Source organism: Saimiri boliviensis, chromosome 18 (genome assembly GCF_048565385.1).
Source record: "Saimiri boliviensis isolate mSaiBol1 chromosome 18, mSaiBol1.pri, whole genome shotgun sequence".
Classification (NCBI taxonomy): Eukaryota; Metazoa; Chordata; class Mammalia; order Primates; family Cebidae; genus Saimiri; species Saimiri boliviensis.
Window position 1 is genome coordinate 38,581,296 of NC_133466.1, and position 18,840 is coordinate 38,600,135.

General features: G+C 36.3%; 1 protein-coding gene across 3 annotated transcripts in view; it reads left to right on the forward strand.

Moving 5' to 3' along the window:
- Nucleotides 1-18,840, forward strand: part of EPHA3 (EPH receptor A3) — a 367,515-nt gene that overhangs the window by 268,372 nt on the left and 80,303 nt on the right. The window lies entirely within an intron of this gene.

Below are 18,840 nucleotides of genomic sequence, written 5' to 3' on the forward strand. Positions count from 1 at the left end.
GTCATTTCATGGTTTTATTCATTCTAAGTACGAGAATTTAAGAGTCAAATAGGATCCATTTGGACTAATCACTATGAGATAGGTATTAATAAATATCAGGTTTTAATAAGACAATGAAAGGATTTGTTAAAAATGAGTTTCTGCACCAAGAGCTCAAATATGTACAACTCTACACCCTCCACACACACACATACTCAGAAATATAGTCATATATAAAATGTTCAGCAAGATATTTTCTGGTTACTTGGGCACTAGCAACTAAGATAAAAAAAAAGAATCAGACAAGCCGGGGTGCAGTGGCTCAAGCCTGTAATCCCATCACTTTGATAGGTCGAGGTGTGCAGATCACAAGGTCAGCAGTTTGAGACCAGGCTGACCAACATGATGACACCCCGTCTCTACTAAAAATACGAAAATTAGCGGGTGTAGTGGTGCATGCCTGTAATCCCAGCTACTCAGGAGGCTGAGGAAGGAGAACTGCTTGAACCTGAGAGGTGGGGGTTGTAGTGAGCGAGCTGAGATCTCGCCACTGCATTCCAGCCTGGGCAAGAGAGTGAGACTCTGTCTCAAATAAAACAAAATAAAATTAGACAAAAATATACCAAGTATACCACATACAAAGACACTTGCAAACAGTGGGAGCCAGACATATCTTGAGGTGTTTCTAAGAGCAACAAAATGGGTCCCTACCATGCAGATCTTTGCAGAATCATCTGAAAATGTCATGAGTGCCTACAGAGAGCTAACATACCATTGTAAAAGTCAGTATTAGTCAAGAAAACTGTGGAAGTCAACAAATACAGTGCAAATGTGTGCGCAGCTAAGTATAAACTTTATTTTCCACAATCCCTCCACCATCCTTCAACACTGGAAAAGGGAAGGAAGAAGTAAATGAGCTGACTTTTTTTTTCCCCTCCCACCCAGGAAATTGCTGTTTTATACTGCTATACACTGGGAATTAATAACCAAAAGCGAACAGCAGGCTGTGAGATCTTACAGCAATTTCATCAAAGAACAAGAACTTGAGGTTCAACAGATCAGAGGGTCTCTGTTCTCTGTACTTCACTTTTAAGAAAAATCTCGTTGGTCTGGTCTGCATTAGGATGTCTGCTTCCTGTTCGAGGGCCAGTTGTCAGGATCTATCTTAGTTATTTCTTGGGAATTTCCAGGAATGCCCAAGTAATGAAGCAGCTCTTATTTTCTAAGGTGAGAATGCACACTCTGAGCACAGAACAGAATAAAAAACTAAATGTTTGGTTCAGAATAGCCACCCAACTTAGAGTAGACAGAGAAATAGAGACCTCATTGAACAAAAGCGATGCTACTGAACTTCTATCTACAAACTATCTTTTATTCCACTATAGCAACTTTCGTCCTGTTAAGTAATTTCCTATATTATCCATGTCACAGCTTGCATCTCAAATTCACAATTCAATAATAAGTTTGAGGTATTGATGGTGCTGGGGTGGACATATATTTGTGACTGTGTGTGTGTGTATCGTGTGTATGTGTGTGTGTGTATTAGCTCTGTATATACATATGCTTGTATGTTTGTGTGTCTGTTTAGTTTCTCTAAACTTTGTCCCACTCAAAGCCAAAACTACCCAGTGACACACAATCATCCATTAACTAGAGTAGACCTAAATTGTCAAAGTGTCTTGAATATCCAAATAAAGCTTTATATGGTCTCAGCTCTCACTAATATCCCTAAGTATTTATAGAGATGCAAGATGTCTTAGTTTGAATTCTCCCAGAAGTAGGCATTGAGATTAGGATTTGAATATAGGTTGTTTATTTGGGAATGATCCCTGGAAACCCAGGTAGGAGAGGCAGGGGAGCATAAAAATGAAACAAGGAAAGGAAGGAAACCAGTGAAGGATGAGTATTAATCAAGTTACCCTGTGGGAAACCGGAGCTTAATCCTGTTGCTGAACAGTGGGAGCCCATGTGGAATACTTGCTTCAGAGCTATCCCACACTAGATAAGAGGAAGCTGGGGTATTTATACATGAACTCTTCATCAGTCATTGACTTAGAGCTGTTCCAAAGAGGAGAGGTAATGAATGAGTACTTTTATTTAATCCTCAAGTCTTCCAGCCTAAAGTGCATGAACAGAGGTGACTCTGATAACCCGAAGAATCCTCAGTCAAATAGATTGAGGAGCTGACACCTTGAAACTGGAAAGTTGCCTTTATAGGGAATTCCAAAGGGATATTGTTCAGACACAAATAAAATAGGCCCATTAGGTAGCATGGAGGAGTTATGGCATTTCAAATCCTTCGGAGGTTAACTGAGATGATGATAGGTTCCATATGCATTTGACAGAACAAAGGTTATCAGAGGGTAATTTGTAAAGAAATGCAACTCTAGTGATGAGAATGTTTCAGCGCTCCATAAAGGCAGGGACACGTCTGCCTTTTACATCACTTTAACGATCACACCTTACTTACATGGTGCCTGGCATATAACACAGAAAATCTTCTTGAATAAAATCACTTTATGATATTTACTTTAAGAATTTTTACTAAACTGACAACCAAAGGTAAGCAAAAAGGAAAACATAAAGAGATATGCCATACATTATTAATTTTAAAGAGACCCTAGAACCGTAATGAGGAGCACTGAGACTAGGATTGTTGCTTTATTGAATGAAATGCAAAATTTTCTTTAAAACAATTTTCAAACAATTATTATTGGAATTAAACAAAAGAATACATGAATCTAAAATATAATAATTAGTAATTGAGCTTTATGTAGCATGTATGTATATAAATATATATACATATAAAACTAAAGGTATATATGTGTAATATGTATACATATTATAAATATTGTATATACATATAAATATGTCCTCCAATTTGTACCTTTCAAAATAGTACAATCAGATTTGGCATTTCCTCAGTTTTCTTCCTTTCTATATCAGCTGTGGAAGTATGATCTTCTAATTGGTATAGGTTTTCTTGGATAATTCATATGGTTAATTTATGTTTTAATTTCATCAAATATTTACACCCACAAATATTTTTGGATTTTTATATTAATATTTAAAAATATAAACAGAGTCTCCTCTCTAATGCGTGTCTTCCACCTATATTTGGCTTAAAATGTGTGGATTAGATTTCAAAGTCTAAAGAAAGGTTGACACAAAGCCTTCAGATGCCAGTTTTCACAGCAGCCGCTCTTGGGATAGGTTGTCCTCAGTGTTATTCAAATGAACATTGGTAGTTAGCAATTTGTAGTCCATGAGGGCCTTTTAATTTGTCTTCGAAAAGTGGCTTTGAACATATGTTATTTAGTTAAATTATAGATGTTAACTGAATAAATTCTTTGGTTGCATGCTCTCTTTCTACAATCACTTGGTTGTTTCCTATAAAACCCTGCTGACTTTTTATGGAATGTGTTGGAAAATTTTTCTCACAATTTGCCTTCTGTGCCTGTAGTTCTTGGAGTTGCTTCCCTCATTATAAATTTAATTGTCATGGGTTTTGCCACAGGAATATGATATTTTTCAATTCAGAACTTTCATTCTGCTTATGCGATTGTTTTTCTTATCTGATTTCACATCCCATCATGTTACTAAAACCTAGTGGTGAATTACCTAAAGTACGTTCCAACCTGCCTCTATACATTCTTTTAATGAATGAAGAGAATACGAGTATTATATTATGTGTAATTGCCTGTGTGTCAGATGCTCTATATTGTACACAAATGTTATGGAAGATTCATTTCATATGTACCCATTTGCAAACTTTATATATTGTTTAGAACCAATGTCTGGTCTTACTGAACTCTTATTTCAGGATCTCCTTTTAGAGATTAAACCGACCCATTAGAGCCAAAAATCCATTTAACTGTCATTCCTAAGGTTAACAAAGAGGAAAAATACCACTCTTAGCTGTGTAGGAAAGCAAGGTATAACATAGATTCATAATTGCATATATGAAAACCAACTGTGAACCACTCTAGAATGTAAAATGTAGCAAAACCCAGTCACATTTGGAAAATAGACTACCAGACTCTGTAAACTTCCAGTCTGTTTTGCCTCTAGCATTCCTCTCCCCCAAACCTTTTTTTTTTATTATTAGTTAGGTGCATTTTGAAGGAAATTTAACTTGAAAAGCATGTTTGCAAAGCTAAACCACAGACTGTGCAATGTGAATAATAATGATTCTTGGCTTATTGTTTTTCAATTCCAGAAGAAATCTGACAGATGAGGCCAGCAACACTTTATAAGGCTTATATAATAATAGTTTCATGCAGCTCTTTTTTCAACAAATGCCTCTGAAAATTAGAAAAAAAATGGAACACGATAGAAAATATTCAAAATCATTTAAAGCCATATAATTAATTTAACTAGCCCTTAATTATGGTAAACCACACGTACCACTTTTTACTTCAGATTATTCTTTTTTAAAAAATAAGCGTATTGAGATTTATTTACATCTCATAAAATCCATTTGTTTCAAATGGACAATTCAGTAATTTTTAGTTACTTTATTGACTCATGCCACCATCCCCATAAACCAGCTTTAGAATGTTTTTTCACCTAATTAATAATGATGATAAACCCATCATTGCATTTTTAACTGTTACTCATGTCAATTCTAATTTAAGAATTATTAGATGGAATTTAGTTTAAGCTTACTTCACAAGCTTTTAAATAATGCTTAGAATCTTTTCACACATTAGGTAAAATGTAGTTTCTTCCTGTAAAACTGAGGTCTTCATAGCTGTGTCTGAGAACACTTGTTCCATATAGGCTAATAACAATTTTCTGTTAACTACTGAGGTTAAAAATTAGAAATGCAGGAACCTAAATACATACATTGGATTGAAGCCAAAGCCTTGAAAGAAACAAGTATTGCTATATTTGTATCTGCATGATTTTCTTTTTAGCTCTACTTATGAAATCCAAAAATTGAGCAACCTAAGGCTATTTTTTCTAATGTGCTAAAATTTTTATGGTATGTATAAAAATCAATCAGTTAATCAGTTCTCAAAATTCTGAGATCGCTTGGGTAAACTATTCATAATGGCAAAAATAAATATTGATGCAATTCTCTTATTGAATGGACTTAAGAAATATAATCACTCCAAAATTTATGACTATCTGAAAAGTTACTTGACAGAAATTCTTCAGTTAAATTAATCCTGTGCCTGGAACTAAAGAGGTCAAGTCACAATCATCATGGAAATTAAGCAGCAGGTAATCTACCTCTGCAATTTCCCCTTTGCTTTCTGCTTAGATTCTTAAAAAATATCCGTTTGTGAGGTATGGAGTTATTTATTGCCATTAAATGTTTGTGGTTCTTAATCAAGTAATATGGGGCAGAGAAAGAGTAAATTTGTTTGAGATAAAAAGAGACTGAGAAGTATTAGTGAATGCAAGCATAGACAATGCAATTTTACAGCCAGAAGAGAAATTTTGCAGGCATGATTGCTTTGGGAAACTCTGTAAGTCTCTGCTGGTGTTTACTTTGTATAAATATACAAACATACCCAAGTTACCATATTCCCCACCTGCACCCTTCAGGGAGCTAAACTAGAAAAAATTAATAAACACCATCTCTTTTTGTAGTACTTAATTGGTTAAATTTTAATTGAAATTTGGTAATGGGTTTGGGATGTATACTTGGAGGAGTAGAGTGAGTATTAGGATTCCATTATAATTGTCAAGTGCATTTCACTTTCTCCTATCATACTTACATTTTTAGCTGATTTCATCTGAGCTATAAAATAGAGTGTGCTCTTTAAGAGAATACCTGTGCTACAAATGAGTTTCTGGTATCACGGTAACATGGAACCAGGGCTTCTCAGAAAGATTCCATGGTAATCTAAATGTTTTACATTGTATATAGTGACCAACCAAAATTGTTCTTATTTTCTGAAATACTATATTGTCCCATTTTTTTCAAGCCAGTGAGTATTTTTATATGCGAGTAAATTGGATAGCTCTGAGCTAATTTCCAAAATCTGATTTCCAAATATTTGAATAGACTTCATAAGTTCTCTGTTATGGGAGGTTTGGGATTTTGCCTCCTGAAAGGAAGGAATCAATCCACACAACTTCTCAATAGGGCCTCTCTTTCTGCTTCAATTAGTCTCTGTTGCATATTGGATAGGGTTGCCAGGCATATACAAGCCATATGGGCTAGGGATCTATAGGCCGTGTGTTAAGCAACATTTTTTTTCCTGTTTCCACACACCATGAATAATATTTTGATGCAATGCCTATTTCTGTGGTGTCCACCATATTAAAAAAAGTTGAGGAAAGGCAATTCCCTTTGAAAACTCGTGAGTCATATACCAATGTAGAGTTAAGCAATGGTTACTCACTCAGGCACGTGCTATGTATAAGGACAGTAGTCATTCCTGTAAGAGTAAATCAATTTCTTTCTCACTCACCTAAGAAATTCAGAAGGAAGTTATTATGGAGCCACAGTTCAATCCATAAAAACGTATACGTGCATGTGTCTGTGTGCTTTCATGTATGTTTCAAATTTGGCTCGTCAATTAAAGTTAGCAGTTTATTATTTGTCACACAGACCCCTAGTGACCCTACCACAGCAGGGTTTGTGTGTGACACCTTTGATAACTCTGGTCTGGTATAACAGTGCCCTCATTTTCTTTTCTTATACAAATGAAAGGAGCCAGCCAAGACTAAATCAAATTGTTTATTTTGGGCCTCAACAGTATCAACCAAGAGTAGTTCTAGAAAAGAGTTGTAGCTTATAATTTAGTGTAACCATCTAACTAACAATGTAAGCTAACTAAAATCACAGGGGCTAATCAGCAGATACATAGAGCCCCACTAGTAAACCTTTAACTGTAAGAATACCTACTCTACTCTAAATATCTTAATAGGCAGTACCTTTTTTTTTTTTTTTTTTTTGGAGATGAAGTTTTGCTTTGTTGCCCAAGCTAGGAGTGCAGTGGCCCAGTCTTGGCTCACTGCAGCCTCTGCTTCCTGGGTTCAAGCGATTCTCCTGCCTCAGCCTCCTGAGTAGCTGGGATTACAGGTGCCTGCTATCCCACCCAGCTAATGGTTGTAGCTTTTTAACCACAGCTACTACAGGCTGGTTTTAAACCTGTGTATAAGTTAAACATTAAAGGCTGCATCATAGAGGTTTTTCACAATCTGAATGTTTCTGTCCTCTCCAAATTTATACATTGAAATCAATCATTATGGCTCACACCTGTAATCCCATCACTTTGGTAGGCTCAGGTGGGTGGATCACTTGAGGCCAGGAGTTCAAGACCAGTCTGGCCAATATGGTGAAACCCCATCACTACTCAAAATACAAAAATTAGCCTGGCATGGTGACACATGCCTGTAGTTCCATCTACTTGAGAGGCTGAAGCCTGAAAATCACTTGAACCCAGGAGACTGAGGTTGCAATGAGCCAAGATTGTATGACAGCCTGAGTGACAGAGTAAGACTTTGTCTCAAAAAAATAAAAATGAAATAAAAGAGGTGGGCCCTTGGAAAGAAGACAATTAGGTTACGAGATTAGAGCCATTATGGGATTAGTGCTCTTATAATGAAGGCTCCTTCCATTATAATGAATGGCCTTAACCTTCCCTCATGTGAAGACACAGAATGCTCTATCTATGAATCAGGAAATAGACCCTCATCAGACACCAAATGTGCTGGCACCTTCATCTTGAACTTGAACTCTCCACAATTGTAAGAAATATCCATTGTTTATAAGCTGTTCAGTTTGTAGTATTTTTATAGTAGTCCAAACAGATTAAGACAAAGTCTCTGGGTTTAAAGAGTGAGAAAATAAAATTACAGCCAGATTATATATATGCCAAATAGCCAGATATTTATTCTAATAGCTTATTACCTCTCTGTCAAGCGGAGATCTTTTTCTTGCTTGAAAAATCTTCTAGATGATATTTCTCTACTGGAATTGCTTTAAAATATATGTTTTATTATAATTCAGGTATGATGAGGTCAACAGATCAGAAGTTTGTCACTAAAAAATAGAGAATGTGGCCAGGCATGCTGGCTCACAGCTGTAATCCTTACATTTTGAGAGGCCGAGGCAGGAGGATCATAAGGAGTTCAAGACCAGCCTGGCCAACATGATGAAGCCTCGTCTCTACTAGAAATACAAAGATTATCCAGGCATGGTGGCAGGTGCCTGTAATCCCAGCTACTTGGTAGGCTGAGGCAGGAGAATCGCTTGAACCAAGGAAGTGGAGGCTGCTGTGAGCCGACATTGTGCCATTGCACTCCAGCCTCAGCAACAGGGCGAAAACTCCATCTAAACAAAAAAATGTTCCATGTCACATAGTGCCACAAAAAGAAGCACCAGGGTCACTCAGGAGGCAGAGGGAGCAAGGGAAAAGCACGGATGGAAGCCTTTATTGTGGTTTTATTAGAAAGGCAAGTCAGGGTAAACAGGCTGAGGGTTTGCTTGCTTGAATACTTTCAGTTGGCCCTGAGGTATAGGGATTGTCTCTAATAATCTGGTACCTGACCCTGACGTGATTAGGAGAGGAATATTGCTTGCTGGAGAGTAAGAGCCAGAAGGAGAAGGTGTTTCAGAGAGAAGACTCTGGATTCGTTAGTTTGTATATGAAAGGTATGTTCCTGGGCTAACATTTACTATCTGTAAGAACTGACTATCCCTAGAAGAGGCAGTTTCTCCCCAGTCAGTGAGGCCTCAGATGCCAGAGCATCAGGAATACAGAAAATAAGAAAATATTCAGCTTAAGTTAACATATTGATATACTGATATCTAATAATATAAACTATATGTTTTATTTCTTTTAAAATTGAGTAAAACATACAGCAAATTATTCTGTTCATAAGTGCGAAAGTCAGTGGCCTTTGACAAACGTATACCCCCAATCGTGAGACAGATTATTGCTATTGCTGTAGAGTATTCTCTGCTGTTCACTTCCAGTCTATAGTTGTGGTTTGCCAACAAACAATTAAGACCAGTACATATTTTGTTTAGTGTCTGAATATAACATAAGATAATAAATTTTGTTTTACTACTTCTATTCTACTGCTTGGGCACATAAGCCAGACAACCCAAGAATAGCCTTTCAGAATAGTTTTCTTACTATTATCTGCTAGAATGGAGGATGGGCAAATGTCAGTACTTTCTTGAACTGAAGATACATTTAAGTTATATCTCTCAACTTTTGCAGCTAATTGAAAGGGAGCAAACCCTTTCTCAGAAGCTCCACAGAGAATTCTGGCAGCATCCACCTGCCCTGTGCTGGGACATGGTAGTTCTAGCCCTGAATGACCCTCAGTCAGAACAGACATATGATGTCAGCAGCACTTTAAAACAAACAAAAACAAACAAAACCTCACAGTGAGTCAGCCTACTTCTAATCTCAAATTCGTTCTGCATTTATTTTAGCTTGATTTTATAGAATCAATATTTTTAATACCACAATTTTATAAACCACATAACGTTCAATAGCTGTCCCTCCTCAAACTTTGGAACCATCTATGCTGAGACAAATGTGGTTTATTGTACGTACTAAAAAGTTGTATAAGATGCTATCTAATTTTGTCTAAGATTTCTTCTTTAGTCATTTCAATTTTGATTATCAACTTTAGTTGTAAAGTTTCTACTTTGTCATCTTAATTTTGGGGAAATGAATTAAGACAACAAACAAGATGTTGTCTTAAGCAATCCTGCATTGGATGGGGACATGGGCTTTTAAAATTCCATCAAAATAATTTTCTTACCCAAGATTGACAAAGCCAGTTCAACATATTTTTCACTCTCAAAGCTAAGCTATATTTTCTGGAAAGTTAAAGACAGAAACTTACCGAATTTAGGAATTTTGCAAAATTTTGGCTCTCTAGGAAGAAAGATTTGATCTTCTCCCTATGGATTGTTCATACAGTCCCCGAAATTTATTTTTTTAAACATTTAGGCTCAGACAAACAGAAGTGTGAAGCATATATTTTTCAGACATAAAAGTAAGAATATTGCCTTTAAAAAATTCACAAAGCTAAATGCATATATGTCTAGCCATTTTGAGGATATTTTATGTTTCAGGTACAATTGATGAAAAAAGAAAGAATTCCATATATGTGGTTGAATTTTGGTTGTCTCATGTTAAGAGTAAAAGACCACAGATCCTTTAGCAGCATCATATGATATGTGTGAAGAATAAGCACTAGGCTGAAAGACGCACATACATACACACAGACACAAATATTTAGATAAATAACCATCATTCTCATCACCTTATGTAACAATGTATGGATGTTCTAGGATAGGGAACACTAGATGCACAAACTGCAAATCTGTTGCATGTACTCACAGCCCTCTAAAAGACCTAAAGAGATAAGAATATTGCAGAACATTCCAGCGAAGAGATAAGATATTGTAGAACATTCCAGCAAATCCAAGGATTATTTTTTCTAAAACATACTGATTATACACACACACACACACACACACATACATATGTAAAAATATAAATATTATACCTATAAACCTCCTCTAAGAATCACAGTATTTTATGATAGGTTTGCTTTTATACTGCATTTTCTAAAAGGATTTCATTATGAAAAAAATACTATTTGCTCTATATGTATTATTTCCTACCATATAATTTCTTATTTTAGAGATTAATCAACTTCAAGTGGACAATAAGAGTTTTAAATATAGCTGTTTATCAATATTAACCTCTGTTATGGTTTGGCTCTGTGTCCCCACTCAAATTTCACCTGGAATTGTAGTCTCCCACATGTCATGGGAGAGACTCGGTGGCAGATATTGAATCATGGGGCCAGTTACCCTCATGCTGTTCTTGTGATAGTGAGTTCTCACAAAATCTGATGGCTTTATAAGGAGCTATTTCCCCTTTTGCTTGGCACTTCTACTTCTTGCTGCCATGTGAAGAAGGACATATTTGCTTCTCCTTCTGCCCGGATTGTAAGTTTCCTGAGGCCTCCCTAACCCAGAGCAACTGAGTCAATAAACCCTCTTTTTTAAAACATAAATTACCTACTTGGGTAGTTCTTTGTAGCAGTGTGAGAGTGGACTAATACAGTAAATTGGTATCACAGCGAGTGGGGTATTGCTATCAGGATGCCTGAAAATGTGGAAGCGACTTTGGAACTGGCAAACAGGCTGAGGTAAGAACAGATTGGAAGGCTCAGAAGAAAACAGGAAAATATGGGATAGTTTAGAATTTCCAATCCAAGAGACTTTCAGGGCTTGGAAGGCAGAGCAATGTGAGAAAGTTTGGAATTTCCTAGAAACTTGTTAAATGGATTCAGCCAAATATTGTTAGTGATATGAACAATGATGACCAGGCTGAGGTGGTCTCAGATGGAGATGAGGACCTTTTTGGCAACTGGAATAAAGGTGACAATTTTTATAATTTAGCAAAGAGTCTGGTGGCATTTTGCCCCTGCCCTAGAGATCTGCAGAACTTTAAATTTGAGAGAGATAATTTAGGGTATCTTGTGGAATAAATTTCCTAGTACCAAAGCATTCAAGAGGAAGCAGAGATTTAAAGTTAGGAAAATTTGCAGCCTGATGGAGTAGAAAATAAACACTCATTTTGGGGGGAGAAATTCAAGCTGGCTGCATACATTTGCATAAGTAATGAGGAGTCAAACATTAATTGCCAAGAAAATGGGGAAAATATCTCCAGGGCATGTCCAAAATGTTCTTGACAGGCCAGGAGGCCTAAGAGGGATAAACGGCTTTGTGGGCCAGGCCAAGGGCCCTCCTGCTGTGTACAGCATTGGGACTTGTTGCCTTGTGTCCCATCTGCTTCAGCTGTGGCTAAAAGGGGCCAAGGTACAGCTTGGGTGATGGCTTCAGGTGGTGCAAGTCCCAGGTCTTGGCAGCTTTCTCTTCCTCTTGGCAGTGTTGAGTCTGCAGGTGAACAGAAGTCATGAACTAAGGTTTGGGAACCTCCACCGACATTTCAGAGGGTATCTGGAAATGCCTGGATGTCCAGGAAGAAGTTTGGTGTCCCTCATGAAGACCTCTGCTAGGGCAGTGCAGTAGAGAAATGTGGGGTCCCTAGTGAGGCTGTGAGAAGAAGGCTACTATCCTCCAGACCCCAGAATAGTGGGTCATGGACAGCTTGCACCGTGCACCTGGAAAAGCCACAGACATTCAACATCAGCCCATGAAAGCAACTGGGGAGGGGACTGTACCCTGCCAAACCCAAGGCTCTGGGAGCCTTCCTCTTGCATCAGCATGAATTGGAAGTGAGACATGGAGTCAAAGGCGATTATTTCAGAGCTTTAAGATTTAATTATTCCCTCTTTAGATTTTGGACTTGCATGAACCTGTAACCCCTTTGTTTTAGCCATTTTCTCCCATTTGGAATAGGTGTATTTACCCAATGGCTGTACCTTCATTGTATCTGGGAAGTAAGTGACTTGCTTTTGATTTTACAGGCTCATAAGGAGACCCTTGTTTCACATGAGACTTTGAATTTGAGCTTTTGGGGTAATGCTGGAATGAGTTAAGACTTTGGGGACCATTGGAAGGGCATGATTGTTTTTTGAAATGTGAAGACATGAGTTTGGGAGGGGTCAGGGTAGAATGATATGGTTGAGCTCTGTGTCCCCACCCAAATCTCATCTTGAATTATAATTTCTATAATGCCCATATGTCCTGGGAGGGACCCACTGTGGGAGGTAATTGAGTCATGAGGGCAGATACCCTCATGCCATTTTCATGATAGTGAGTAAGTTCTCATGAGATCTGATCATTTTATAAGGGTTTCCCCATCACTTCACTCTGCACTCTCCTTGCTGCTGCCATGTGAAGAAGGAAGTGTTTGCTTCTCCTTCCATCATGATTGTAAGTTTCTCGAGGGCTCCTCAGTTCTGAGGAACCATGTCAATTAAACCCCTTTCATTTATAAATTACCCAGTCTCAAGCAGTTCTGTATAGCAGCATGAGAATGAACTAATATAACCTCTTTCACATTGAAGCATTATATTTGGAAATCTATGATTATCCCCTAGATTTTCAGAACCGTATCACACACATCACATATATGAAGATTGCCCTAACTCTGTGAGGATACTGGAGGTTATTAAAAGAAGACTTTATATTTTTATAAAAAGAAATGTGTGGATTAATTGCTAAAGTGGAAAGTAAGATTTTATTTTGGTGAATTTATGCAATAAATGACTATGAAATGAATGCTTCTTTCATCATTACATTTTTTATTTCTCCATGCTGAGAAAAGGATAAGATAATAAATTGTGACAAAATTATCCAGGCTTTAAAGCTATTTTAGATAGTTAAATTTCAATGATTAAAATTTTGGATTTTTAGTCTTCAAGAAAGACTAAGTCTTGTGTATACTGTAATCCAAAAATCGGGGGAGGAAATTCTGGCCAAAATTTATTTTTAGTGTATTATGTCTTAGAAAATTTTTCTCCCAGCACCATTAATTCTGTTGAGAAAATTACTTTTCTCTTTACTGTAAAATTTGAAGAGCATAAATTTGTAGAGAGTAGTCTCTCTTCTAAGCACATTTTAATTGCCATTTTTGTTTTGATTCTATTATTTTAAATCAGGAGTTAAATAAGATGTATTTTTTAGAGGAATCAGCCACAAATATGCTGTATACTTTATTGCAAGGCTAACCAAATTCCATGGCTAGGTTATGCAAGCCAGGCCCTATGCTAGGCACCTAAGACTCTGAGGGGCATACAGTCTAGTGGGAAGACATACTGTAAGCAAATGATGTAATTACAACACAATGCTGTGGGCTAAATAATGGGAGAATGAGTAACTACGCTATAAGAGGCCAGAGGGAGGAACTGATTATTGTGTAAGGGACTCAGGAGAAACTTTATGAGGGAACTATATTAGCAAAGGATTTTGAAGAATAATGAACGGTAGAAGCAGTTTTCCAGGTGGAAATGAAAGGGATCTAGTGTCGCAGTCACAGAATACAACACACACAAATAATCGAAAAAAAGAATTGTCTTTAGAATTATAGCTTTGAATGGAGGGCAATAAATGACAAAGCTGGTATGTATGTTGCAGTCTTGCAAGGAACATTAAATAACAATGAAATGAATTTCAAACCTTGTATCCTACTGTAGTCCAAAGTTTCCCAATTCTTTTTCATCCTAAGAGTTTACTGCTATCATCTTCTTAAAAATACAGATCTCCAGACCTTTCCGTTGGAGATCATTATTTGCTTAACATTTTAGAAAATCTAGATTAGAAAATATGCAATTTTGAAAGAGAGGGGAGTCTATGTTTCATTTACTTTATAAATTACTAAATCATCAAAATGTATAGAAAGTTGAAGTTCTGAAAATATTCAGCTGGAGGCATAGAATCCAATGCAGGTGGTAAATGGCAAGGGTTTGAACTAAGCCAGGAGTGGAAAAGTAGAAAATTGATCAGCTTTCAGAAGGTGGAGTTGATTGGCAAGCTGAATTATGAGTTAGGAAGAAAGTATAAAGTATAACTCTGAGATTTTGAACTGGATACACTGCAAATTGATGAGACTTTGTAGCTGAAATAGAAAATCTGAACACCAGGTTTGGGGAAAACAGGAATGGTGAGGCGGAGAACATTACGCTATGAATAATTACGCTAAATCAAACCCAAGAGTGTTTCTGGATTTAATAGAAGTATTCACTTCTGAAAAAACTGAGAAGGAAATGTTCCTCAGTAGGCACTGTAATGAATGGTAAAGAAAAATAAGGGACTAATGCTTTTAAAGTCATGCCTGATTCAAAGGAAAAATCTTTCAACCATTTACTGCATGTATTTTCCCACGGAGATAATTTTTAAAAGCTTTGGCTCACTTAGAGAAGAAATGCTGAGCCCTTTTTATTTTTACTCTAACTTGTCCTATCTCTAAACCACAGAGATACCTCAGAGGTTCATTAGAAATTCCCAAATCTAGAAAGAGGAAGGTCCCAATAAAAACAAACGAACCAAACCAGATCCTTTAGGAGTTGAATTTTGAAGCTTTCACTTCCTGATTCTAAGGAAGGATCATAATTTAGCTGCAGAACAATGGCAAATGTAGATTTTAAAACACCATAGTTAAAATAAAGAACCCCTTCCATGTCTGTCACTAGATCTGGCACACACATGTGTGAAGTGCAATTCTAACATGAATTGTGAATAATGCTATTCCAATCCCTAACCTGATCCCTTCACAAGGAGACGTTTTCTAGCTAAGATTTTTGCTTCTCCTTTGTAATTTGTTTTTCTATTATTTCATGAATGTAGTCAATGACTCAGGTTACAATGTGCAAAAATCTTGCTTCTGTACTTCAAATAGATGAAGAAACGATCTTTTAGATGTTCTTCTCTGCTTCTCGCCCGAAGTACCACTCTTACAGTTAAGAATTGAGCCAACCTGAAAAGCACTTTTATATCAGCTTTTATAAAACATATATTACTAGATTACACAGGGTTAAAGTATCTGTGTACTTCTATGTCATGACCAAAGAAAAACTTGAAAGAAGAATGGATTGAAAGCATCATGCAATTCCACTGTCACAATTAAGAATTTCCTTAGTACTGGCTGTGCTTGGAAGTTTTCAGTAGTACTGTGTAAGTCCAGAGAAGCTTCACGGAGGATGGTCAGCTGTGTAATACGTGAACCATCTTCTTCTTAGTCTTAACTATTTTTCTCCTGTGTTTGTAATCTTTTTAGAAATATTTCAGTTAAAATATGATCAATATCACTTTACAAAGTATATTACATCTCTTTCATGGTTTTACAAAGGACACATGTATCAGCTGTACCCAGAATAGCAAAAGCTAAAGATCCAATATCAATATGATCTACCTCTCTTAAACACCAATACATCAAAAAAATGTATTTTACATTCCAGATATTATTTTAAATTTTCTAAAAATTATTGCCTTTATACTGTTTAAATTTTCTTTTTACCAGTTTCTACATTTGTTTTTCTGCAAAACTATTTACTAACCTGCATCAATGCCTGCACCAATTTGTCTGCATCCTATTCTGTCAACTTCTTTCCTTAATAAGAGAAGCATTTTACTACTCTGTCATTTAGGGTTTATAAAAGTCAAAAAATTAAAAATCCGGCCAGGCATCTTGGCTCACTCATGTAACCCCAGCACTTTGAGAGACTGAGGTGGTTGGATCACCTGAGGTCGGGAGATCGAGACCAGCCTGGCCAACATGGTGAAACCCTGTCTTTACTAAAAATACAAAAATTAACTGGACACACTTCTGTAATCTCAGTTACTTGGGAAGCTCAGGCAGGAAAATCTCTTGAAATCCGGAGGCAGAGATTGCACTGAGCAGAGATTGCTCCATTGCACTCCAGCCTGGGCGACAAAAGCCAAACTCTGTATCAAAGAAAAAAAACCACGCACAGAAAACCTAGGCCATGAGGCCATTTACTGGCAATTGCGATTTTAGCATATATACCAGAATTTTTGCCAAAAAAAATTAAAAAATAAAAATCTCTGAGCTTTCTCTTCCTTCTTAATTTCTCCTGTAGCTTCCAGCATTTCTCCAGTCTTAAGGAAGTTGAAAGGTATTTTTTTTTCTATTTTGTATAACCTTTACCCTCCATTCTCCCAAATTGCAAATTCAGAAAACACAAGAATGAAAATGAAATAAATCTGTCTTACAGTGTACATTGCAATATCATGATTTTTATACAGAAAACTACTGATTTAAAGAATTTCTATGAATTTGCAAATTAGTAAATTGAAGAAATTACTCTTTGATATCTGAAAATTAATGAAAAACATAATTTGTATTATTGTTTCACATTAATATTCTAAATTGTGCTACAACACATAAAATAATAAATCATACTTCAAAACATGAATTAAAAAGCGTTCTAAAAAACTGTTTAAAAGCATTGATACAATGGATGCCTAGAATTTGTCTCTTTCTCCATTATGTTTAATTATGTCCACATTATTTTTCAGGAGAAAGAAAAACAATTTCTGTCAATTATTTATTAACATTAAAATATTGATGAGCATTGCCTAAAAGTAGTGGGCTTCCAGCTGGTGTACTGAGTTGAACTTTGCTGAAATGCAGCCAGTACAAGGGGCGTGTATTAAAAGAGCAGAACAAATGACTTAACAGGGGCCTAAAAGCAGCAATCAGAAAAGGTTCATTTAACATAGAGATGGCACAAGCTTCAAGCAATTGCCATTACTTAAGTAAGTGTGGAATTACAAAAGGCTATTTATTACAGTCCAACAGGGTCCTGTAGTTTGCTCAAAGAGCTTTGAAGAAATTCAACAGTTATAAAGTCCTGCCCAGTGCAGAAGCAGTAAAATTTGGACAGACCCTCAAAACAGCCTGCAAAGCTTTCATTAAAAAGTTAATGCCATCCTCATCGCAATTGTTCTTTGAAATGAATTATTTTCTCACTCTTCTTTTTTTAAAGGAGGGATGCTGTACCTGGTTATTTTCAAAACTTCTTTGGAAATGAATTTCAACCACTAGGAAAATAATGAAAGTTTCATGGTGGTATTCAAATTAAATGTAGGACTTCACGAATTTAACAGAAAAGTGTTTCAACATCAAGCTTCTTGAAATGCTCTTGAAAAAGATATTAAATGTGACTCCACTCATGGACTTACTTCAGCAGAAAAATTAGTAGGATTTCCTCATTGCAGAAAAAGCAAAATTTGAGTCCAAAGACATGGGGATCTGCATTTTTTTTTAATTAGTGATTGGATAATGAATTGATTTTTCTAACTATTAAAGTAAGTAAAAGTAAAATATTTTTTTTTAAATCCACATTTTTTTATAATTCAGCAATACATTTATAAATATTGAATATGTTTATAAAGCTTCAACTAAATTATAAGAAAAATAACTTATCTTTTACTTTAAATCAACTTTAGAGAGCAAATCGTAGGGTTGTGGGGATGAAACCTATTTAGAGACTAAAATAGAGGATTATTGAACTGATGATGAATTGACAATGAAAGGTAAAGAATGTTAATTTATATGAAAAGATGTTAATTTCTAATGGAAACAAAAAGTTGATAAGAAAATCAATGTAGTTTTTCATCAGAAAAGTAACCCCTACATTTTTCCCTGGCAAAAGATTAAGTCAGGTCAAGCATGGTGGTTTACCCCTGTAATCCTAGCACTTTGAGAAGCCTAGCAGGGAGAACCACTTGAGCCCAGGAGTTCAAGTTCAGCTAGGACAACATGACAAAACCTTGTCTCTACAAATAATTTTTAAAAATGCTGATGGTGGTGGCACAAGCCTGTAATCTCAGCTACTCGGGAGGCTAAGCCAGAAGGACTGCTTTAGCCTGGGAGGTAGAGGCTGCAGTGAGCGGAGATCACATCACTACACTCTAGCCCGGGCAACAAGGACAAGACCCTGACTCAAAAGAAGGAAAAAAAAATGAAAGATTAAGTCATCATTCCCAGGCCAATCATGCTTTAATTAGAAAAGAGTTCCTATGAGATTTTACAAATAACGAAAACAAGTGGGTGGAAAATTTTGGAGTAGATTATACCTTTTGGTGTACAGTTTTCTCTGAAATGGTACAAGGCAAGCATAATGAAATTTTCTGTTATTAGTGAAGAATAAAAAGGAAAAGCATTTATAGACAGGAACAGTTTGAATATGAGGTCAGATGCAAATGTCATCATGTGATAATCATAGAAACATCAACAAATGTGGAACTTTCGCTAACTTGTGGGCAGTACAAATCCATGAGGTTCTTATAGTCCTTGCTTTGAGAAAAATCTATGTAAAAATAAGTTATCTAACAATGAAAACAATTCAACAGTTAATGTATCTGAAAATTTCTGAGTCTTTGTTGTATGTTTGTAGTTTATTTTGCTGTGTTCCATTAAGACAGGGTAC